The sequence below is a fragment of the Sphaerodactylus townsendi genome, unplaced genomic scaffold, assembly GCF_021028975.2.
Source record: "Sphaerodactylus townsendi isolate TG3544 unplaced genomic scaffold, MPM_Stown_v2.3 scaffold_19, whole genome shotgun sequence".
Classification (NCBI taxonomy): Eukaryota; Metazoa; Chordata; class Lepidosauria; order Squamata; family Sphaerodactylidae; genus Sphaerodactylus; species Sphaerodactylus townsendi.
Window position 1 is genome coordinate 2,187,286 of NW_025950352.1, and position 25,110 is coordinate 2,212,395.

The 25,110-nt window shown below is 50.6% G+C and overlaps 1 pseudogene; it reads right to left on the reverse strand.

Moving 5' to 3' along the window:
• Positions 1 to 245: 245 nt before the first annotated feature.
• Positions 246 to 24,029, reverse strand: LOC125425148 (annotated as a pseudogene).
• Between the last annotated feature and the right edge of the window lie 1,081 nt (positions 24,030 to 25,110).

The following is a 25,110-nucleotide window of genomic DNA, read 5'->3' on the forward strand; positions in this document are numbered from 1 at the left end:
GCTAGGTCACAGCTTCACCAGAGGGCTCTCTCAGCCCCACCTACCTCCTCAGGGTGTTTGTTGTGAGGGGGGAAGGGCAAGGAGATTGTCAGCCCTTTGAGTCTCCTGCAGGAGAGAAAGGGGGGATATAAATCCAAACTCTTCTTCTTCTTCTTCTTCAATCACCCTCACGTGTCCCTGTAGGACTTTGCACTTTAAGGCCCCCGATAAAATCTAGTGGAAAGCCAGAAATCAAACTCACGCCAAAGGGATAAAGAACATCTTTATTCAAATTCAAAAAGCACAACACAGCATTCTTTCCCCCGCTTTTCAGGTAAAATGTAACAGGCAAAAAAAGAAAAGAAACTGATCTGACTCCATGTTAGAAAAAAGAGATCCCACCCAAGATCTTTGCTCCAAGTCCTAGACTTGACCTTAAGGCTCCTAGAATTATTTTATTTTTAAAGCCCTCTAGAAGGTTTCGGAATGTTTTCGTGTGGAAGTTTGGGGGCTTTTTTGGCTAAACTATTCTTGGTCAGGTGAGCAAGACTACCGGCCGGCCTCAAAAGAGCAATCGTTATCCAACCAAGCTATTGCTTCTTGTGATTTTCCAAAAAAGAAAAGAAAGAGAAGTGGTACAAAATGTCAGAAATGGTGCCAGTCTGGAAGCAGAGACACAACCCGACTTACAGGGGCCAGCTAAGCAAGAGTTGGAACGCCCACTCACGTACATTGGTGGCCTCTCCCCTCGGGGAAGGCCGAGCCGGTCACAGCCTGTCTCGAAAGAGGTAAAAGAAACTGGCCAGGATCCCCACGGCCAAGATCAGGTAGTTGCTCTTGAGGCTGGAGGCTCCGCTGATGTTGCAGAGGGAAGACGAGCAGCACTTGATGGGAGGCTGACCACAATCCCGAGCGTCCATCCCAATTTGGGGCAGACGGAGGACGCGCAGCCTGCTTGCTGATCGACTGGCTGGAATAGCCACCTGGGCGGGAAGGAAAGGAGACCGGTGAAACATGCTGCAAACTGAATGCGTGGAAAACAACAAGAGACGCGTTTGAGGCCCACACACAGGCTGGGAGAAAAGGAAGGTTAGGAACAGGAATACCAGGTTACACCGACACCTGAAGCTGTCCGGGCCCTGCGGGACCTTAATGAGTTCCGCAGGGCCTGTAAGACTGAGCTATTCCGCCGGGCTTTTGGGGAGGCCAGCCGCTGATGCCCCCCCTCCCCTTTCCCTTTCCTTTTAACAGCTGGGACTCTGCTGTCCCCCTCTTAGAAGAGAAGAAGAAGAAGAGTTTGGATTTATGTCCCCCCTTTCTCTCCTGCAGGAGACTCAAAGGGGCTGACAATCTCCTTGCCCTTCCCCCCTCACAACAAACACCCTGTGAGGTAGGTGGGGCTGAGAGAGCTCCGAGAAGCTGTGACTAGCCCAAGGTCACCCAGCTGGCGTGTGTGGGAGTGCCCAGGCTAATCTGAATTCCCCAGAGAAGCCTCCACAGCTCAGGCGGCAGAGCTGGGAATCAAACCCAGTTCCAACAGATTAGATACATGAGCTCTTAACCTCCGACGCGACGGTTGCGTCCCCCATTTGCCCCCAGAGGAGTTTTAGCCATTAGACGCCATCGGTTGTTTTGAAATGTCATATTATGATTTAAACGCTGTGTTTTAACTTGCACCAGTACTACATGTACGGTGTTCGTTTATGTATTTATTTATTTGTTGCTGTTTGTTGTTGCCAACCGCCCTGAGCCCTCCGGGGCTCAGTTTAATCGTAAAAAAAAAAAAAATAAATAAAAAATAAACGTGGTATTAATGCACAGGTCCACTGAAAGGCGGGCACCTCCAGAGCGCTACACCACAATCTGGTGGCCAAAGCAGAGGCTCTCCAGATGTTCATGGACTACAACACCCATCAGCCCCTGCCAGCATGGCCAATTGGAGAGCCGCGAGTTGCAGACCCCTGTTCTACACGGAGATACGGTACAGCAGAAGTCTCCAAACATTGCGAGGATGTGATCATTTTTTGGAATTCTTATGCAGGGAAAGAAATGCAACCGCAAAATGGCTGCCGCAGGAGGCGGAGCCAACCGCAAAATGGCTGCCACAGGAGGCACAGCCAAAAACCCACGTGCATTTGTGGCGTCTCATGTCCCTGGGCACACACCAGCTGGTCTCATGGGGGGAGCAGAGAATCCAAACTACTACTACTACTACTACTCCCCTTTCCTCCTCCTCCTCCTCCTCCTCCTCCTCCTCCTCTTCTTCTTCTTCTACGCAGTGGCGTAGGAGGTTAAGAGCTCGTGTATCTAATCTGGAGGAACCGGGTTTGATTCCCAGCTCTGCCGCCTGAGCTGTGGAGGCTTATCTGGGGAATTCAGAGTAGCCTGTGCACTCCCACACATGCCAGCTGGGTGACCTTGGGCTAGTCACAGCTTCTGGGAGCTCTCTCAGCCCCACCCACCTCCCAGGGTGTTTGTTGTGAGGGGGGAAGGGCAAGGAGATTGTCAGCCCCTTTGAGTCTCCTGCAGGAGAGAAAGGGGGGCATACAAATCCACACCCTTCTGCTTCTTCTTTATGTCCCTGAAACGACACCAGTTGTGAGGGTCTCATGGGGGGGCAGAGACCGCCCCACACCCCTCCACCTTCTGGCTCAATTCCTGCCAGACCTTGGGGCATCTGGAGCAGGTGTTGCCCCAGGCGTCATTTCCCCCCCGCCATGCCTCTGGGCCAAAGGAGGCGGAGCCAACCACAAAATATCAGGGAGTGGAGTCCTATGCAATTCCCATAGCAACTCTTCAGCATTTCAGGCAGAAACCGTTTCATAAGACGCCTTCTAAAATGAGCATGTCCTTAAAAGCCTTTTCTTGCTTACACGCAGCTTCGCCTTCCGTTGCATTTTTTTAAAAAAAGTCTGCCCTGCCACTCAAATCATCAGCAGCTAACAGTTCTGCTGGGCATGGGTTCCGCCTCGGTCTTGCTTCATTTCTAAAACACCAGGGAAGGTGTTTGTAAAGAGCGTTCGGAGAGAACTGTGACTAGCCCAAGGTCACCCAGTAGGAATGTAGGAGTGTGGAAACACATCTGGTTCACCAGATAAGCTGCTGCCACTCAGGTGGAGGAGTGGGGGATCAAACCCGGTTCTCCAGATTAGGATCCACCTGCTCTTAACCACTACACCACGCTGGCTCTCTAGAGATAGGGATGGGGGCAGTGGGCTCCGAGATTCAAGGCATGGGATTCCCCTCCTGCGTGTTTTGCGGGTCCTCGCTTGTAGTTACATATTTAACACACAAAGTTTTCCTTTTTTTCCCCTTTTTCCTTACAATAGAAAATCATTTTATAATGTGTTACAACTATAGATAAGGAGGTAAATAGATATATAATCTGTATTTATTGTTTTAATTGCTGCTGAATTTTAATGAGTTAGATTTTATGTTATATTGATTTACTGCTCTGGAAACAGTCATAGCTAGTGAGTCACTGGACTCTTCGGGATGAGGCGGCCTATAAATTAGATAGATTAGATAGATTAGATAGATAGATTAGATAGATTAGATAGATAGATAGATAGATAGATAGATAGATAGATAGATAGATAGATAGATAGATAGATAGATAGATAGATAGATAGATAGATAGAGAGAGAGAGAGAGAGAGAGAGAGAGAGAGAGAGAGAGAGAGAGAGAGATTTAAATGCAGGCAGAATCAGAAGAAGAGGAGGAGGAGGAGGAGGAGTTTGGATTTATATCCCCCCCCTTTCTCTCCTGCAGGAGACTCAAAGGGGCTGACAATCTCCTTGCCCTTCCCCCCTCACAACAAACACCCTGTGAGGTGGGCGGGGCTGAGAGAGCTCCAAGAAGCTGTGACTAGCCCAAGGTCACCCAGCTGGCGTGTGTGGGAGTGCACAGGCTAATCTGAATTCCCCAGATAAGCCTCCACAGCTCAGGCGGCAGAGCTGGGAATCAAACCCGGTTCCTCCAGATTAGATACACGAGCTCTTAACCTCCTACGCCACTGCTGCTCCTCTTGCTGCTCCTCTTGCAGCTGCGTTCCTCTGGGTCTGGCTCCTGAAAAGACTCTGCATCTAGTCTAGCTCGCCCCATAGCTGCTAGCCTGCTGCTGCGTCTGCTGTAAGCTAGCACGCAGTCTCCTCCGGCATTGCTCCTGGGGTTCTGGAATGGGGGGGCAGGGGGGGGGGTGAGGGAGGTGTCAGGGTCCCCTCTGGCGAAGGGGCTGAAGAGACTCAGAGCTAAGCTCTTGCTGGGGAATCTCAAAGTTTGGACCTGGCTGTGGATCCCAGCCTGAATGCTTGGCCTGAGCCCGGGGGACCTGGTCCTGCAAGAACTTCTGACTGTTCAGTCTCTGCGTCTACAGGTCATGCCGGAGAATCTGGAACCTCCATGCTAAGCAAGAGGGGAAGGTACACACAAAAGTGAAAATGAAGAAAACTTATACCCACAGGCTACAATGAAGACTTCAAAAAATCAGTTCTCTACTAGCCTCCTGGCTTTTAATGACCGGGATAAAGATAGGATTTTACAACCCTTAAAAGATAGATAGGTAACACTCTACCATCTGGGATCTCAGGTGATTGGTCCCACATACTTACTCTTAAGAAACGTTCAACCAAGTATTACATCGCTTTGAATGTATTGTCAAGGCTTTCTACGTCGGCTCGAATACCGATTGCTGTGTAGAGCCTAGAGTTGTTCTGTCGATTTCTAGTAGTGATGTTTCCTGATGTTATTTGCATATGTGAGAGTGGCATCTTCAGAGGATCTGATGTTGGGAAAGCAAGTGGAGTACCCACCCTGGGCACTCCAACAGATATATATACTGGGACCCACCCTGGCCACTCCAACAGATATTTATACTCCACTTGCTTTCCCAACATCAGATCCTCTGAAGATGCCAGCCACAGATGCAGGCGAAACGTCAGGAGAGAATGCTGCTACAACACGGCCATACAGCCCGGAAACCACACAGCACCCAAATCGTTTGCATGCTTTGAGTCGTAATGATTATGTGTATGACAATATGATTCCAAGGGGACTACGAATAAGAAAGGTCCTGCTATGTTTTAATGATGATGTTTTCAAAAGCAGATGGGTAGCTATTCTCAACAAATGCTCCCATGAACCGATGTTCTTGTTGATTGACAGATCTTTATCAGAAATGTCTACTATTGACAAGGAATTGGACAACTGTTTGTCTAAATTAAAATCCTCTACTGTTGGTGATGATTTTGATATGAAGTTAGCTCAAATTGATGCTGATATAAAAACTGTCTGTGACAACATTCATGACTATAAGAAAAGGAAGTTCAACAGGGACTCAAATGATTACTCTATAGGTCTGTATTCCGCGGCTTCTCCAGGGCTCAAGGCCGATTACCTTATCAGCCCTGCCAGCAGGGTCAATTGGTCATGCTGGCAGGGGCTGATGGGTATTGTAGTCCATGAACATCTGGAGAGCTGCAGGTTGCAGACCTCTGCTCTAAGGGTTATGTTTACTAATGGATGCAGAACAAATGACTTAAAAGTAAACTGCTACTCCAGTGGGAGAACTAATTTTTTTGAAGTCTTCATTGTAGCCTGTGGGTACAAGGAGAATCTGGAACCAACACTATCCCCTCTTCTCTATCTGGGTCTTCCTTGTAGGGGTTCCCATTCAAACCAAGCTGAGCCCTAACAGTGTGGTCCAATCCAGCAAAGCAGCTCTTCCATCCCAAATCTGGAAGGACCGCGAGGGTGGAAATCACCTACCGAGTCCTCCGCCCACATACGTCGTAGCGCAGTAGTTGTCGCTGTCCGAACACCACTGCCACCTCCAGCAGCCCCAGTTGGATTCCGCACCGTCGCACCACCAGCAGACCAGAGAGAAAGCTGCAAGAGATGAAGACACCCCCCCCCAAAAAAAACACATGTTAAAGGCATGATGACATTTCAGACTTGTGTCTTGGTGTCTCGAACCCAGCTCCCGCCCTGACCTGTATCTCCCGGGCGGCGCCAAGATCACACCTGCATTGCTGTGATTTGTCTGCTAATGGCCCTTCCTGAAGAAGAAGAAGAAGAAGAAGAAGAAGAAGAAGAAGAAGAAGAAGAAGAAGAAGAAGAAGAAGAAGAAGAAGAAGAAGAAGAAGAAGAAGAAGAAGAAGAAGAAGAAGAAGAAGAGGAGGAGGAGGAGGAGGAGGGAGGAAGGAGGGAGGGAGGGAGGAGGGAGGAGGAGGAGGAGAGCTTGGATTTATATCCCCCCTTTCTCTCCTGCAGGAGACTCAAAGGGGCTGACAATCTCCTCACCCTTCCCCCCTCACAACAAACACCCTGTGTGGTAGGTGGGGCTGAGAGAGCTCAGAAGAACTGTGACTAGCCCAAGGTCACCCAGCTGGCGTGTGTGGGAGCGGACAGGCTAATCTGAATTCCCCAGATAAGCCTCCACAGTGGTGGCGAACCTTTGGCACTCCAGATGTTATGGACTACAATTTCCATCAGCCCCTGAAAGTACAAAAATTTTTCATAGTAGATAAGAGTCCAGTGGTGGCGAACCTTTGGCACTCCAGATGTTATGGACTACAATTCCCATCAGCCCCTGAAAGTACAAGAATTTTTCATAGTAGATAGAGTCCCAGTGGTGGCGAACCTTTGGCACTCCAGATGTTATGGACTGCAATTCCCATCAGCCCCTGAAAGTACAAGAATTTTTCATAGTAGATAAGAGTCCAGTGGTGGCGAACCTTTGGCACTCCAGATGTTATGGACTACAATTCCCATCAGCCCCTGAAAGTACAAGAATTTTTCTCTCATAGTAGATATTCTAGTGGTATAATTGACTTTGGCACTCCAGATGTTATGGACTACAATTGGCCATGCTGGCAGGGGCTGATGGGAATTGTAGTCCATGACATCTGGAGTGCCAAAGGTTCGCCACCACAGAGATAGACTGTCACAATGTTTAAAAAGTAATGGCTCAATTCAGCCTCATGGCGTAATCTGGAAACCTTGGCTGACTTATATGAGTCAAAGATATAATATGCAAGATCTACCTAATTATGGGTAGAAAAGTATCAATTACCTTGTTTCCTAATATTTTTTTGTACCATTCAAGGTTGTTTCTAATGGTGGGTGAGTGGACAATGTTTGATTACATGTAGCTAAATAGTAATAGTTGTTAGTTGATTAAAGGGGAAGTCGCAATATATCCATATTGTTGTCAAATCAATTTTTCACTTTCCTATTTTCTTCTGTTTTATACTTACTTTTCCTTTCTCTGTGTCTCCTTTCTCTTTAACTGCTTCTTTTTTGTAATGATTATTGTGATGCTCTTTTCTTGGCTATTTCAAGTTATTTATTTGTTTGTTTGTTTGTTTGCTGTTTTTATATACCGCCCTACCCCCGAAAGGGCTCTGGGCAGTGAACAGCATAAAACACGTAGATACAATAACTCTTGAATACATTAAAACAATTTAAAACGCAGCTTGGCCCGTTTTGTAACTTTATTGTTGTAACTTTATTATAATTTTCATAAAAGAAAGATATTTTTTAAAGAAAAGTAACCAAGCCTGTGGGTGGGTTAACAAAGGGTCAGATTAGGCAACCGAAAAAACCTGGGATCCAAAGTCCCTCTGCTGTGGAAACTGACCTTGAACCAGAAGTCACATGATCTTAACCTTACCCAATCTACCCTCATAGGTTGTTGTAGATAATAAAAAGGAGGACCCCAGGAGAATGCTGGAAGTCACTTTGGGTCCCTATAGGAGAGCAAAGCAACGTATACAACTCCAAGTGCAAGTAAATAAGGCATTGGGTCTCCAACACAGTGCCCACAGGGACAATAGTGCTGTTTGGCACCCTTTTCTTGGCATCTGCCAACTGTTTTTACAAAGTGGGTGAGGTTAGAAACTGGTGAGTGATCGCCAGAAATCTCGCCGGGCGTGCGGATTTGTTTAGAAGTTGTGTTTGGCAGCATCCGGTACCAGCGCATGGCGGTTTCCACTGCACGACTTTAAACATTTTTTTTTTTGTCCACCAAAAATACCAGAGGGGAAAGGCCGTTCAACCTAACTCCCGCCCCATCCTCAGCCACCAGGTCACAAGACATCTGGAAATCTTTAAATAGATCAAAACTATAGAAGTGACAACTTTGCAGAACAATGAAAGCCGCAAGTCAAAAGAAGAGGGAGTGGGAAGGAAACGGCAGCCCGCGGCAAACAGAAATCTCCCTTCAAGGGCAGAAACAGATTGGTTGGGTTTGTGGGCAAGGAAACACACCTGCGACCTTAAGCTAACCCTGAAAACAACTTGGGAGAGCTGGCTCGCCAGATGGGGAGGAACAGAAACTGGTAACTTTTCGGAACGTGCCAAAGAAAGCACACCAAACAGTTTCTCCACTGCGAGCAGAGAGTCCTTGCAGGCCGTTCAGCCCAATCACAACCACACAATGGTTGCCACACGAAATGCGGCCGCATCCTCCGAGCAGGCCTCCGTGCAGGAGAAAAGAAGAAGAGGAGTTTGGATTTATATCCCCCCTTTCTCTCCTGTAGGAGACTCAAAGGGCTGACAATCTCTCTGCCCCTTCCCCTCACAACAAACACCCTGCAGTGGTGGGGCTGAGAGAGCTCCGAGAAGCTGTGACTAGCCCAAGGTCACCCAGCTGGCGTGTGTGGGAGTGTACAGGCTAATCTGAATTCCCCAGATAAGCCTCCACAGCTCAGGCGGCAGAGCTGGGAATCAAACCCAGTTCTTCCAGATTAGATACACGAGCTCTTAACCTCCTACGCCACTGCGTAGGAATAATTGTAAAAAAACACCCAGGGGAAGAAGAGTGAAATCAAATAAAGCCAACCCTGTGGTGTAGCTGCCGCTGCAGCAAAGCTCTTTCAGGAAGTTGTGGGTTTTCCAGCGTGGCCTGTTCCGTAGTATTCTCTCCTGACGTTTTGGCTCTCTGCATCCGCCTGGCATCTTCGGAGGATCTTTTTTAATCAGCATTAATCGGCATTCCTGGGGCAAGAGGGCCCCACCCCTCTTAAAAAAAAACTTTGGGAGCATCGGGAATGTGGTGGGTATCAGGGAGCCCAGCTGCACCACGCTTTGGGGACCCCTACCAAGATACAATTAACTCTCTTTAGATCTTTCTATGAGCAGCAGTGGCGAATGGTTAGAGCAGGTGAACCTCTAATCTGAAGGAACTGGGTTTGATTCTACTCTGCCTCTTTGAGCTGTGGGAGGCTTATCTGGGAATTCAGACTCAGCCTGTACACTCCCACACATGCCAGCTGGGTGACCTTGGGCTAGCCACAGTTCTTTCAGAGCTGTGAGCCCCACCTGACTCACAGGTGTTTGTTGTGTGTGGGAGATTGTAAGCCCCTTTGAGTCTCCTTACAGGAGAGAAAGGGGGGATATAAATCCAAACTCCTCCTTTTCTTCTCTTTACCACTCCTTGGCTTCTGAAGGCAAATGGGTTTCTTTTTTAATTGTTCAGTGAAACACTACCTTCCTCCTGCACCATCCTCGTCCCTAGCCTTTCCGCTAAATCCCGCTTTTAGCCTCTTGAAATGCAAGTGGACGCCGCTGGCACATTTTATCCCGGAGGGCAGCAGTTTGAGCACCTCAGAGACCAGCAATGCCTGGGACATTCGAATGAGGAATGCATAAGCGTTTCCGCACTGCCATTATCACAGGGACAGAATATTTTAGTACATTCAGTTTTCTTATATCTTCCAGTTAGAAAGGCTGATGGTCATACATTAGACCACAGGTGTCAATTATCTTGGGAAGGGGTCCCCAACGTGGTGCCACTTGTTCTTTCTGATGCCTGCTTTCACTCACCTTCAAGTGATGCTGGTAGGGATTTTATGGGAACTGTAGTCCATAACACCAGGAGGCCCTAACCTGTCCATTAGACCTCGGGCAATTGTCATCAGGGCTTGTCTCTTTGCTTAGGATCTGGGCCAAAGATCGTAGGTACCCTCGCCACGCACCCTTCTTTGGACAGGGGATCAACATGCTAGGTTGGGGAACGTGTTTTTCTTGCCGCTGGCCAGCATGAAGCTTTGAAACCTTTTAAGTCCAACGATCTTTGTTTAGCCGTCATAAAACAATCCTAAGATCCGGTTGTCGGGGACTTTTCCAGGCTGTGGTTTGGTAATTTCTCAAGATGCCAGACGTCGTTGCAAAGGAAACGTCTGGAGCAAAAGAATACGAGTCCACGGCCACTCAGCCCAGGAAACCCTCAATAGCCAGTTAATCCCAGCCGTGAAAGACAAATCCTAAGATCCTCAACATCTTTTCAAAATAATACCCATCCCGTCAAAGCTCTGTTCCAAGTTGGGCACGCACGAAGGCGCAACCCCATCCCATTTTCAAGACTCTAACTCCCTGCCCTTTGGGGGCCCTCCAATTGTCACAGGTCCTTGGCACTGAGAGGGACGCGCCCACCATAATTTGCGAGAAGGTCTGACCAACGCGAAGCAGAAGTCGGTTCTCATTTGCATAGACCTAATTTAGTTTATTAAAGGTATCGGTAAAGGTATCGCTCAGGCCAGTTTGCTAAAGTTACCTACCAACGTAACTTACTACCAGTTGAAATTTGTCTCTCTCCTTTTCATCTAGCTGCTCTGCTACGCCCACAAAATAAACCTGGGGAAGTTCTCTGTTTCCTTTGGGAGGGAAAGCCACCTGTTACGCCTCCGGCCTCCAAAGAGCAAGGGTTTAAAACGCGAGCCTGTGGAGGACTCATGTAATCACTCCAAAACTGGCTCATCGGGCGGCTAACCCTGCAACGAGGCCAAGTCCCTCTGCTGGATGACAAAGCCAAATGCAAGGACACACACAAGTAAAATATGCTCCTTGGCTGATCTCTTACAGCAATTGTTTCAGCTCAACTGCAGGGTGGTAGCAGGAAATACCTTTCTCCAAGAATGCCACAGTTCGGCTATTGTCAAGATGGTATAGCAGGTCTCCTCGACCTTGATAGGGGTCCTGGCATAGCCTGATCTTGGTCCCTGATCTTAGTTAAGAAGGGGTTTGCCGGGCAAGTATTTGGATGAGAGACCTTCCAGAAACAGCAGGCTCGTGATGGGGAGGAAGGCAACGGCAAACCACCTGTGCATGCCCTTCGCCTTAAAAAAACCCCAACAACGGATCCCCATTAAGTCAGATGTGACAGACAGGAAGGAAGGAAGGAAGGAAGGAAGGAAGGAAGGAAGGAAGGAAGGAAGGAAGGAAGGAAGGAAGGAAGGAAGGAAGGAAGGAAGGAAGGGAAGGAAGGAAGGAAGGGAAGGGAGGAAGGAAGGAAGGAAGGAAGGGAGGAAGGAAGGAAGGGAAGGAAGGAAGGAAGGAAGGAAGGAAGGAAGGAAGGAAGGGAAGGAAGGAAGGAAGGAAGGAAGGAAGGAAGGAAGGAAGGAAGGAAGGAAGGGAAGCGAAGCTGAGTGTGAGGAGGGAGGAGGGAGTGGAGGGAGTGGAGGGAAGGAGGGAGTGGGAGGGAGGGAGTGGGAGTGGAGGGGAGGAGTGGAGGGAGGAAGCGAAGGAAGGAAGGAAGGAAGGAAGGAAGGAAGGAAGGAAGGAAGGGAAGGAAGGAAGGAAGGAAGGAAGGAAGGAAGGAAGGGAAGGGAGGAAGGAAGGAGGAAGGAAGGAAGGGAAGGAAGGGAAGGAAGGGAAGGAAGGAAGGAAGGAAGGAAGGAAGGAAGGAAGGAAGGAAGGAAGGAGGGAGGGAAGGAAGGAGGGAGGAAAGGGAGGAGGGAAGTGAGGGAGGGAGGGAAGGAAGGAGGGAAGGAAGGGAGGGAAGGGAGAATTGCACCCCAGAAGGGGTGCTAATCAGTCCTAGGATGGCTCCTAGGTAGCTAAGATCAAGTTAAGTCATGTCATAGTATTCCCCATAACTATGTATAGATGTGAAAGGTAGACAATGAAGAAAACAGGAAGAAATGTAGTGTCGGAAGACAGTATTAAGGATACTGGGGAACGCCAACACAAACACACACACACACCCAAAAATCAGTGGGTTCTGGATCACGGATTCACAGGGCTGTGTGAGTCAGAAGTGACCAGACGGCATTTTAACCCACCCACACAGTTAATGTATCTGGAGAACAGGAAGCTGGACAGAAAGCCACCATGAATGCTAAATCTCTGCAGCAAGAAGGTCCCTCTATCTCTCGAGAAGCCCTCGATATGTCTTAAGATTTGCTCGCTGCCCTGCAGGGACGAAAGGCACGCGGCATTGCTTGGCTTAAACTAGCTGTTTCCCCATGCAGATCGCAATCTGGAAATAGCTCCCCGGATTCAACAGAGAACGAAGCAGCGGGTTGAAATTATAAGCACAGGTAGCAACCTAAATCGTGACTTGGGATTGGTGGGGGTGCCTGCCGCCGATGTTAGCAGCTGGCTTACGGCATCCCTCAAATATGTAATTACAGCAGGACTAATCGTTCTCGCGACAGGCCTGTGTTTTTGCTGCGTTACAAACTGTCTTTCTCTCAGCATTCAGATAGATATTCACGTGGCTTCAAACGTATCGCTTTAGTCAGTTAATAAGGAAATGATAGTTTTAAGAGAAGAGTCCCGCAGCTATGCAACTTCCTGGGAAACACAAGATGGCCGGCAAACTTCAAGCACTTACGTGTGATGTGATAGTTTGCGGAAGGAGAACGGAGTGGAAGAAGGCGCTGAAGCGTGCGGTATAGAAGAAGAAGAGAAGAGCTTTTTTGATTTATATCCCCCCTTTCTTCTCCTGCAGGAGACTCAAAGGGCTGACAATCTCCTCAGCCTCTTCCCCTCATTATTAACAAACACCCCATGGGCAGGTAGGTGGGGCTGGAGAGAGCTCCGCAGAAGCTGTGACTAGCCCAAGGTCACCCAGCTGGCGCGGTGTGGAGCAAGCAAGAGTTAATCTGGAATTCCTCCCAGATAAGCCTCCAACAGCTCAGTATGCAGAGCTGGGAATCAAACCCGTTCCTCCAGATTAGATACACGAGCTCTTGGGTAACCTCCCACGCTTAATGCCACTGCTGCTCTTTTAGTGGTGGTTAAGAGCCGAGTGACCTCGGATCTGGAATAATTTCCTAATTCTTGCACACATGAAGCCTGCTGGGTAACCTGGGTGAGTCACAGTTCTCTCCAAACTCTCCCAGCCCCACCTGCCTCACAAGGGATCTGACGGGGGGAGAGGAAGAGAAGGAGTTTGTGAGCCGCGTTGAGACCCCTCAAAGGTTGAGAAAAGCACAGTATAAATCCAAACTACTACTACTACTTTACTGCCTGCAAATTTAGACCTCAGGCATCAGTAAACGAAAGTTCATCAAAATATAGCTGTTGCCTTCTAGCTTAACTGAAGCTAACCTATTAACAAAAACTTAGTCACAGATCAAAGAATAACATGTGCTAACAGACGTCTATAAATTGAGCTTCTCTCCATCCAAGTTATTTCTTAGGTATGCCTACATTTTACTAAATATGCTAGCTTCAGCTAAACTTTTAGTAGAGAAGAGTCTGGGTTTATACCCCACCTTTCTCTCCTGCAAGGAGACTCAAGGTGGCTTACAAACTCCTTTTTCCTTCCCCTGCCCACCCTGACCAGGTGCTCAGGAGCAGCAGCAGCAGCAGAAGGCCATTGCTTTCACCTCCTGCAGGTGAGCTCCCAAAGGCACCTGGTGGGCCAATGCGAGGAGCAGAGTGCCGGACTGGATGGACTCTGGTCTGATCCAGCAGGCTAGTTCTTATGTTCTTAACAGACACCTTGTGAGGTAGGTGCGGATGAGAGTTCAGAGAGAACTGTGAGTAGCCCAAAGTCACCCAGCAGACTTTGTGTGGAGGAGTGGGGAATCGATAAGAGTCTGCCGTCCACGTAGAGGAGTGGGGAATCGAACCCGGTTCTCCAGATTATAGTCCCCGTCTCCTAACCATTGCACCAAGCTGGTTCATACAAGGCCCTATAAGGCAACACCTATATTCGTATTCATTTTGGTTCACCGGTGCCTGATGCCTACATTTTCAAGCCTTCAACGCCATTTTCTACTCCCCCAGCAACAGATGCCAACATTCTCCAACTTTGTGCAGCTGTGTTATGGAAGGTAACCACCAAACACACATTCACAAACCTGTACGGATATGCGTTCTCTGGGTAAGGCACGCAGACACGCGTCTTGGTGGATAGTTCCATGGGAATGTCAACTCAATGATTGGCAGCTGTGAAAAAGGCAAACTCTATGCTGGGGATCATTAGGAAAGGAATTGAGAATAAAACTGCAAGGATCAGCTATGCTCCTTATATATAGCACACGCGGTGCTTAATCGCACTTGGAGTCCGTGTCCAGTTCTACCGCCACATCTCAAAAAAAAGGCGATATTGAGGAGATAGAAAAGTGCAGAGAAGGGCAACGAGGATGGATTGAAGACTGGAGCACCTTCCTTATGAGGAGAGGCTGCAGCGCTTTGGGACTCTTTAGTTGGAGAGAGGAGGGGCTGAGGGGGGATATGATTGAAGTCTATAAAATGATGCACGGGTAGAAAAATGGACAGAGAGACATTTTCTCTTTCTCACAATATCTGTGAACCAGGGGCATCCATTGAAAATGCTGGGGAAGAATTAGACTCAATAAAAGGAAACACTTCTTCAATGAACGCAGTGATTGGTGTCGGAATCTGTTGCCACAGGAGGTGGTGATGGCCACTCACCTGGATAGCTTTAAAAGGGCTTGACAGATTTATGGGAGGAGAAGCTCAGATTATGGCATACCAATCTTGATCCTCCCTTTGATCCGGAGGTTGCAAATGCCTTTAGCAGTCCAGGTGCTCGGGAGCAACAGCCGCAGAAGGCCATTGCTTTCACCTCCTGCATGTGAGCTCCCAAAGGCACCTGGTGGGCCACTGCGAGTAGCAGAGGGCTGGACTAGATGGACTCTGGTCTGATCCAGCTGGCTTGTTCTTATGTTCTTATGTTGCCAACTGCCAAGTTGGGATATTCCTGCAAATTTGGCAGTACAGTCTCGGGGAACCTGGGTCTGACGCTCTCCAAAGCAGCCCTTTTCTCCAGCGGAAGCAAAACGTTTTTTGGATTTTTAAATGGATGTTTTTAATAAAAATTTACCAAACGGTAGTTTGGCATTTAAGATAAGTTATAGCGCAAAGGTTATTCGTCACGAAATAAAGGCCAGTTTTTAAATTATGTAGCACGAGATGAATATTTATACAAGATGTAAGCATTTTTGGGGAAATTAATTCCATCAATCATTCACAATCCTCGCGCTCTTCCAGAGGCTTCTGTGAGATTATTTTGGGCGGTTTCCCCATGTAGAAGATAATATTCTCACACCTGCTTGGTTTTCTTCGCAGTTCTCAAAACTGTGAATTTGTGCCTGCAAAGATCGGCTGCCTCTTCTTCACAGTAAAACTGTTATTTTAAAAAACAATACGGAGTTGAGAAAAAAGACCTTTATCCTGTTGTCCCTTTGCAAATCTATGTACACAGAATAAACACCTCTGAAATGGTAAGTTTCAAGAAGTTCAGTGAATAGAAGTTTGTTTGGAGTGGCACAGATCTGCACAAGGAGCTAAGTGTAAGAAGGGAGGGGCAGGAAGTAAAAAGGAAAGTGAAACCTTTTGAGCAGATAACTCCACAAGTTTTCCAACCTTTGTAGAGAGTTATCATATCATTCTCTCCCTGGAACAGAAAGTCTATAATGGGCAGCAGATCGTAAAACAGACCCAGTTTGGGAATATATTAATGAAGGGGTCTGGTATCCTCCGGCAGTAAGGCATCTATTAATGCCAAGAAAAATGCAAAACCTCCCTGAACAAAGAAAATGTAGGCTTGATGGTCCAAACTGAAGATAATTCATTTCGGAAATCATTTCACAATTATCCGTCAGCGTATTTTAATAACATAACCGGACTAGCAATTTTTCAGTGTTCCTGTAAAACTAATCTGATGTTAATCTAAAAATGAAACCTTCAATCTATTTGCAAACGTTCCGATTACAGCAGCAAGAATGAGTCCTTATGTGGAACATCATGGTTTAAATCAAGTCTCTCTGGCTAGTACAGGCCATGCTAGCAGGGGCTGATGGGAATTGTAGTCCATAACATCTGGAGTGCCAAAGGTTCACCACCACGGGGGGCTAGTATTTAAATAATGACTAAAATATTCTTTGATTGAAATCAACCCCAGCCTGAGCGGAATGGATCTGTAGCCTCTGGAAATCAGTTGTAATTCGGGGACATCTCCAGGCGCCACAGGGAGGATGGCAGCCCATGGGCTCAGGGGTCCCTTCCTTCCTTTCTCTATTCAGGAATCAGATGTTCAGGGTTTTCCATAAATCTAGGACACCCCATCAGTTTCTGTCAGCATGGCCACCCTCACATGCTGGTAGGGGCTGATGTAAATCTGTAGTCTCCTGAACATCTGAGAGCCAGTAGGTCTCCCTGCACTCCCTGCCTCTAATTCTTCCAGGACCGGAAAGATACAGGATGCTGCTGGGAGACAGAGGTTCAAATCCCCACTCATGCCATGGAGGCTGGCTGGGTGACCATGCACCAGTTACACCTAATTTTGGCCTGGAATCACCCACAGGGATGTTGTGGGATGTGCTAAAGGTGGCACCTCTTTAACCCACGCTTAACAGGGTGTACCGTCGGAGGATCCAAAAGAAGCCAGGGGAATGATGTGGCCTCTAAACCACACTTCTACAGGGGTGGGGTAAGTCGGAGGGATCCAAAAGAAGCCAGTGGGAAATGATCGGCTCCCCTAACCCACTTGCACAGGAAAGGTGTTGTGGAGTCTCTCCAAAAGAAGCCAGGGGAATGATGGGCCCCTAACCCACCCCACAGGGGCGTTGTGAGGATCCAAAAGAAGCCAGGGGAATGATGGGCCCCTAACCTACCCCACAGGGATGTGGTGAGGATCCAAAAGAAGCCAGGGGAATGATGGGCCCCTAACCTACCCCACAGGGGCGTTGCTAGAGGCATCCAAAAAGAAGCCAGGGGGGGAATGACGGGCTCTCTCAACCTGAACACTTCACAGGGCGCTAGAGGTATCCAAAAAGAAGCCTAGGGGAATCGACGTGGCTCCCTAACTCCACTTAGGGCAGGCCATGTGAGTGATCCAAAAGAAGCTAAGGGAATGATCGGGCTCCCTAACCCACACCACTCTACAGGGTGCCAGGTGGAGGATCCTTTTTCAAAAGAAGCCAGGGAATGATGGACAGCTGACTAATCCCACTCCCATAGGGTAATGCCAGGAGGGATCCAAAAGAAGCCAGGGGAATGACGGGCCCCTAACCTACCCCACAGGGGTGTTGTGAGTCTCCAAAAGAAGCCAAGGGAATGACGGGCCCCTAACCCACCCCACAGGGGTGTTGAGGATCCAAAAGAAGCCAGGGGAATGACGGGCCCCTAACCTACCCCACAGGGGTGTTGTGAGTCTCCAAAAGAAGCCAAGGGAATGACGGGTTCTCAAACCCAAGATCTCTACAGGGTGTGCTGAGGGATCCCAAAGAACTCCAGGGGGAATGACGTGGGCTCCTCTAACCCACCCCACACAGGGCTGCTAGAGGATCCATAAAAGAAGCTAGGGGAATGACTTGGCCTCTAACCCAATTTACAGGGTTGTGGAGGATCCAAAAGAAGCCAGGGGAATGATGGGTCTCTAACCCAATCTCTTAATAGGCAAGTTGAGGGATCCAAAAGAAGCCAGGGGAATGACGGGCCCCTAACCCACTTGGCCAGGGCGCTGTGTAGGAGGATCCAAAAGAAGCCAGGGGAATGATGGGCCCCTAACCCTGAATTTTTCCTGTACACAGGGGTGTTGAGTGATCCCAAAGCAAGCCAGGGGAATGATCACCGGCCCTCCTAACCCACTTCTAGCATGGCATGCAGTGAGGGATCCAAAAGCAAGCTAGGGAATGATGGGGTCTCTAACCCACTTCACACAGGGGCGCTGCTAGGGAGGATCCGCTAAAGAAGCCAGGAATATCGATGGGCTCCCTAACCCAGGCCCACTTCACAGGGGCTTGTGAGGATCCAAGCAAAGAAGCCAGGGAATACGGGCTGGCCTCTAACCCACCCCATGAAAGGGCTGCTTGGGTGAGTATCCCAAAAGAAGCTAGGGAATTAGATGGGTCTCTTAACCTGCTCCTGGCACAGGGATGTGGTAGAGGATCCAAAAGAAGCCAGGGGGAATGATGGGTTCTCTAACCCACCCCCCCACAGTGGGATGTGGGTGAGGATTCAAAAGCTAAGCCCTAGGGGAATGATGTGGGCTCCCTAACCCACACTTCCACAGGGCTTGCCAGGAGGATCCAAAGAAGCCAGCTAGGGAATGATGGGCTCCTTAATCCTCACCCCACAGGGATGTGGTGAGGATCCAAAAGAAGCCAGGGGAATGATGGGCCCCTAACCCACCCCACAGGGGTGTGGTGAGGATTCAAAAGAAGCCAGGGGAATGACAGGCCCCTAACCTACCCCACAGGGGTGTTGAGGATCCAAAAGAAGCCAGGGAAATCTGACAGTGGCTCCCTAACTCCACCCCTAACACAGGGATGTGTGGTGAGGATCCAAAAGAAGCTTAGGGAATTGATGGGCTCTCTAACCCACCCCACAGGGATGTGCTGTGGCAGGTTCCAAAAGAAGCTAGTGGGAATGGATGCTGGCCTCTGAATCCTCCCATCTTAATACAGGGGTGTTGAGGATCCAAAAGAAGCCAGGGGAATGACAGGCCCCTAACCTACCCCACAGGGATGTGGTGAGGATCCAAAGTGTGTTAGAAGCTAGGGAATGATGCTGGGTCTCCCTTAAACCCACCCCCCCCACAGGGATGCGGTGCAGGTTCCAAAAGAAGCCAGGGGAATGATGGGCCCCTAACCTACCCCACAGGGATGTGGTGAGGATCCAAAAGAAGCCAGGGGAATGATGGGCCCCTAACCCACCCCACAGGGATGTGGTGAGGATCCAAAAGAAGCCAGGGGAATGATGGGCCCCTAACCTACCCCACAGGGATGTGGTGAGGATCCAAAAGAAGCCAGGGGAATGATGGGCCCCTAACCCACCCCACAGGGATGTGGGGAGGATTCAAAAGAAGCCAGGGGAATGATGGGCTCAGGAATCCCACCCGCCAGGGATGTGGTGAGGATCCAAAGAAGCTAGTGTGGGAATGATGGGGTCCTCAACCCACCCTTCTAATGGCTGCATGTGGGTGAGGGATTCAAAAAGAAGCTAGGGGAATGATGGGCTCCCTAACTCCTACCCTTGCACAGGACATTTGTGGTGAGGATCCAAAAGAAGCCAGGGGAATGATGGGCCCCTAACCCACCCCACAGGGATGTGGGGAGGATTCAAAAGAAGCCAGGGGAATGATGGGCCCAGAACTCCAAATTCTACAGGGATGTGGTGAGGATCCAAAAAAAAAAGCAGCCAGGGGAATGATGGGCTCTCTAACCCACCCCTACAGGGGATGTGGTGGGGAGGATTCAAAAGAAGCCAGGGGAATGATGGGCCCCTAACCTACCCCACAGGGGTGTGGTGAGGATCCAAAAGAAGCCAGGGGAATGACGGGAGTCTCTCTAACCTACACCCCCCCACAGGGCGCTGTGAGGGATCCAAAAAAGCAGCTAGGGGAATGATCGGGTCTCTAACCTGGCCCCACAGGGAAGCAGGAGGATCCAAAAGAAGCTAGGGGGAACCATGACGGGCTCCTTAACCCACTTCTACAGGGCGCTGCCAGGAGGGATCCAAAAGAAGCCAGGGGAATGACGGGCCCCTAACCTACCCCACAGGGGCGTTGTGAGGATCCAAAAGAAGCCAGGGGAATGACGGGCCCCTAACCTACCCCACAGGGGCGTTGTGAGGATCCAAAAGAAGCCAGGGGAATGATGGGCCCCTAACCCACCCCACAGGGATGTGGTGAGGATCCAAAAGAAGCCAGGGGAATGACAGGCTCCCTAACCTGCACTCTAACAGGGTGCTTGGAGTGGATCCAAAAGAAGCCAGGGGAATGATGGGCCCCTAACCTACCCCACAGGGGTGTTGAGGATCCAAAAGAAGCCAGGGGAATGACAGGCCCCTAACCTACCCCACAGGGATGTGGTGAGGATCCAAAAGAAGCCAGGGGAATGATGGGCCCCTAACCCACCCCACAGGGATGTGGTGAGGATCCAAAAGAAGCCAGGGGAATGATGGGCCCCTAACCTACCCCACAGGGGCGTTGTGAGGATCCAAAAGAAGCCAGGGGAATGATGGGCCCCTAACCCACCCCACAGGGGTGTTGAGGATCCAAAAGAAGCCAGGGGAATGATGGGCCCCTAACCTACCCCACAGGGATGTGGTGAGGATCCAAAAGAAGCCAGGGGAAATGAGGATCGGCCCCTAACCTAACTTCACAGGGCTGCTGTGAGGATCCAAAAAAGAAGCCAGGGGGGGAATGATCGGCTCCCTAACTCTGTCTCTATTAGGGCTGCCAGAGGGATCCAAAAGAAGACAGGGGAATGACGGGCCCCTAACCCAGACTTCTGCTACAGGGCTTGTGAGAGGATCCATAAAAGAAGTTAGGGAACGACGGGCCTCAATCCCACTTACAGGGCGCTAGGAGGATCCAAAAGAAGCCAGGGGAATGACAGGCCCCTAACCTACCCCACAGGGATGTGGTGAGGATCCAAAAGAAGCCAGGGGAATGATGGGCCCCTAACCCACCCCACAGGGATGTGGTGAGGATTCAAAAGAAGCCAGGGGAATGACAGGCCCCTAACCTACCCCACAGGGGTGTTGAGGATCCAAAAGAAGCCAGGGGAATGATGGGCCCCTAACCTACCCCACAGGGGTGTTGAGGATCCAAAAGAAGCCAGGGGAATGACAGGCCCCTAACCTACCCCACAGGGATGTGGTGAGGATCCAAAAGAAGCCAGGGGAATGATGTGGGTTCCCTAACCCACCTCCCCACACAGGGATGTGGTGAGGTTCCGGCAAAAGAAGCTGTGGGAATATTGGGCTCCCTAACCTACCCCCCCACAGGGATGTGGTGAGGATCCAAAAGAAGCCAGGGGAATGATGGGCCCCTAACCCACCCCACAGGGATGTGGTGAGGATCCAAAAGAAGCCAGGGGAATGATGGGCCCCTAACCTACCCCACAGGGATGTGGTGAGGATCCAAAAGAAGCCAGGGGAATGATGGGCCCCTAACCCACCCCACAGGGATGTGGGGAGGATTCAAAAGAAGCCAGGGGAATGATGGGTTCAGGAACTCCACCTCTACAGGGATGTGGTGGGGAGGGATCCAAAAGAAGCCAGGGGAATGATGGGCCCCTAACCCACTTCACAGGGATGTGGTGAGGATTCAAAAGAAGCCAGGGGAATGATGGGCCCCTAACCTACCCCACAGGGATGTGGTGAGGATCCAAAAGAAGCCGTGGGAAATGGATGGGCTCCCTAACTCCACCCCATTAGCTGGCTACAGGGCGCCAGAGGATCCAAAAGAAGCTAGGAAATGACGGGTCTCTGAACTTCCACTTCACAGGGAAGGTGCTAGGAGGGATCCAAAAAAGAAGCTAGGGGAATGACGTTTTTGCCTCTAACCTTAACACTTCTAATAGGGCGCTAGGAGTGATCCAAAAAAGAAGCTAGGGGGATGGACGGGATGTCTCTAACCTAACACCCCACAGGGGCTGCCAGGAGGATCCAAAAGAAGCCAGGGGAAATGACGGGGTCTCTAACCCACCCCACAGGGCGCTGCCAGAGGATCCAAAAAAGAAGCCAGGGGAAATGTGACGTGGCCTCTAACCTACCCCACAGGGCTGCCAACAGCGGTGAGGATCCAAAAGAAGCCAGGGGAATGACGGGCCCCTAACCTACCCCACAGGGGCGTTGTGAGGATCCAAAAGAAGCCAGGGGAATGATGGGCCCCTAACCTACCCCACAGGGGCGTTGTGAGGATCCAAAAGAAGCCAGGGGAATGACGGGCCCCTAACCCACCCCACAGGGGTGTTGTGAGGATCCAAAAGAAGCCAAGGGAATGACGGGCCCCTAACCCACCCCACAGGGATGTGGTGAGGATTCAAAAGAAGCCAGGGGAATGATGGGCCCCTAACCCACCCCACAGGGATGTGGTGAGGATCCAAAAGAAGCCAGGGGAATGATGGGCGTCTCTAACCTAACACTTCCCACAGGGCTGTGCCAGAGGGATCCAAAGAAGCCAGGGGAATGACGGTGCTCCCTTAACCCACTTCTACAGGGGGGCGCTTGTGGAGGATCCCAAAGAAGCTGTAGGGAAATGACGGGCCCCTAACCCACCTTGGCACAGGGGCTATAGGAGGATCCAAAAGAAGCCAGGGGGATGACGGGTTCTCTAACTCTACCCCCCCCCCACAGGGCGCCAGGAGGATCCAAAAGAAGCTAGGGAAATGATGGGGCTCCTCTTAACCTAACGACTTCTACAGGGGCTGCCAGGGAGGATCCGTTAAAGAAGCTAGGGGAATGATCGGCCTCCAACTCCACCCCACAGGGCTGCCAGGAGGGATCCACAAAAGAAGCCAGGGGAAAGTTCGACTGGCTCCCTAACCTTACCCCACAGGGCTGCCAGGAGGATCCCAAAAGAAGCCACAGGGGAATGATCGGGCCCCCCTAACTCCACCCTACAGGGGCGCCAGGAGGATCCGCCAAAAGAAGCCAGGGGAATGATCGTGGCTCCCCAACCCACCACAGGGCTGCTGGGAGATCCAAAAGCAGCCAGGGAATGATCGGCTCCCTAACCCAACGACTTAACAGGTGCGCAGCAGGTGGATCCAAAAGCAGTTTGTAGGGAATGATGGGCCCCTAACCTACCCCACAGGGGCGTTGTGAGGATCCAAAAGAAGCCAGGGGAATGACGGGCCCCTAACCTACCCCACAGGGGCGTTGTGAGGATCCAAAAGAAGCCAGGGGAATGACGGGCCCCTAACCTACCCCACAGGGGCGTTGTGGAGGGATCCGCCAAAGAAGCCAGGGGGGGAAATGGGATGGCCTCTAACCCACCCTACAGGAAAGCAGCTGTGAGGATCCAAAAGAAGCTACAGGGGAATGACGGCCCCTTAACCCGTTCCACAGGGGATTTCAGGAGGGTCCCAAAGGAAGGCAGGTGCTGGCCAGGCCTCGCGGGGGAGAAAGGCAGAGGATGCAAATGAAACCACGCCAGGAAACCCGCCGGGCGGGGCGACTCCCCCCCCCGCCCCCCACCTCTCCTCCTTCCCAGCGACCCCAGCACAAAGGGAGCCGGCTGAAGCTGCGGGGGGAGCGCCTCGGCGGGGCCTGGCCGACCGACCCCCCCCCCCAAAAAAAACATCTTCCCCCCCCCCCCCCCATACACACACACACACCGATGGGCCGCCTGGGGCTCGCCACGCGCTCCCTCCGCGCGCCTTGCCCAGCCGGGGAGTCCAACCAACGCTGCCAGGCCGGCGTGCATCTTCCCCCCCCCCCCCGCTCCCAGTCACCGGGGGCCGAGGCTTGGACTGCGGCGGTGCAGCCCCCCTCCGCCGCCCCCCCAACAAAAACAACCCCTCGGTGCAGTCCCGGGGGAGAGGAGCCGCTGCAGCCCGTGCGCCTCCGTGGCGCGTCCCTGGGAGAGGGCGAGGCGCACCGCGGCAGCGCCCGGGGTGGGGGAGGGAGGGGGCGCCTGCAAAACAGGGGGAGCCCCCTGGGCGGGGGGGGGGGAGAAAGCGGAGCCCCCCCCCCAGTTTCCTCCCTCCTCCTCCTCCTCCTCCTCCTCCTCCCCCCTCTTTCCGCGGTCGGGGCTCACCTCCGGGGACCCCCAGGAGCGCGGCCAGCAGGACGGCCAGAGGCGCCTTCATGGCTGCAGGAGAGGCGGCCGAGCGGGTGGAGGAGCCGAGGGGCGGGCCGGGCGGGCGGGCGAGGGGGCTGCGCCACGTGGGCCGCGCCTCGCTTTCGTTTCTCCCTCGCCGGAGCCCTCTCTCCCCCCCCCCCCAGAAACGAAACTTGGCCGCCCTTGCCAACCTCCAGGCGGCGCCGGGGCCTCGCTCGCTTCGTTGCGACGCTGCGGAGGGGCCGCTCCCCTTGGAGGGAGGGGGCCGGAGCATCGAAGACCTGCTGGGCCCCCCCCCCCCAGACCTGGCCTCCTCCCCCACCCCCCCACCCAAAACATCCCCGGGAATTGCCCGATCCGGTGCTGGCAAACCTCCTGGGGGGATCGTTTGCTAAGTCTACCCCCTTCTCTACTGCTGCCGGCCTCCTGGTAGATTAGGAATAGCACCACCCTGCCCCATTAAAGCTCAGTGGACGTGTGTGTGTATTATTATTATTATTATTATTATTATTATTATTATTATTATTATTATTATTATTATTATACACATAACAACACAGCACAAGTGTCTGGAATTCATCTCTGAATATCGAGTCCTTCCCAAGGACCTAGGATATTAGAGGTATTTGCGTAGAATGTGTGCCATTCCTAGAAGTGCTGCTTTCTGCAGCAGGTGGACTGATGTTCTGCCCAAGTTTAGGCTTTCCAGATGTTTTTCAAGATTTCTTGGGATTCCTCCTAGAGCACCGACTACGAGTGGGATTACTGTTGTTCTTTTCTGCCACAATCGTTCCACTTCAATTTGTAGGTCCTTATTATTATTATTATTATTATTATTATTATTATTATTATTATTATTATTATTATTATTATTATTATTATTATTAATTATTGTATTGTCAAAGGCTTTCACAGCCGGAATCACTTGGGTTCTGTGTGGTTTCCGGGCTGTATGGCCGTGTTCTAGCAGCCTTCTCTCCTGACGTTTCGCCTGCATCTGTGGCTGGCATCAGATCCTCTGAAGATGGACGTGTGTGTGTATTATTATTATTATTATTATTATTATTATTATTATTATTATTATTATTATTATTATTATTATTATTATTATTTGACCGCCCTACCCCCGAAGGGCTCAGTGCGGTTCACAAAACAATCAAACACTTAAATACATCAGATAGTTTCAATTAAAACAATAGATAAATTAAACATTAAAACACTAGCAGCAGTCATCTTCCACAATTAAATTAAGTAGGTGATGTCCGGCATTAACCCACCCACCCCCGGGAGGGGACTGGCCGATATTCAATCAGCAGATGACATATGGGGCTGTAAAGAGCAACAAAAAACCAACA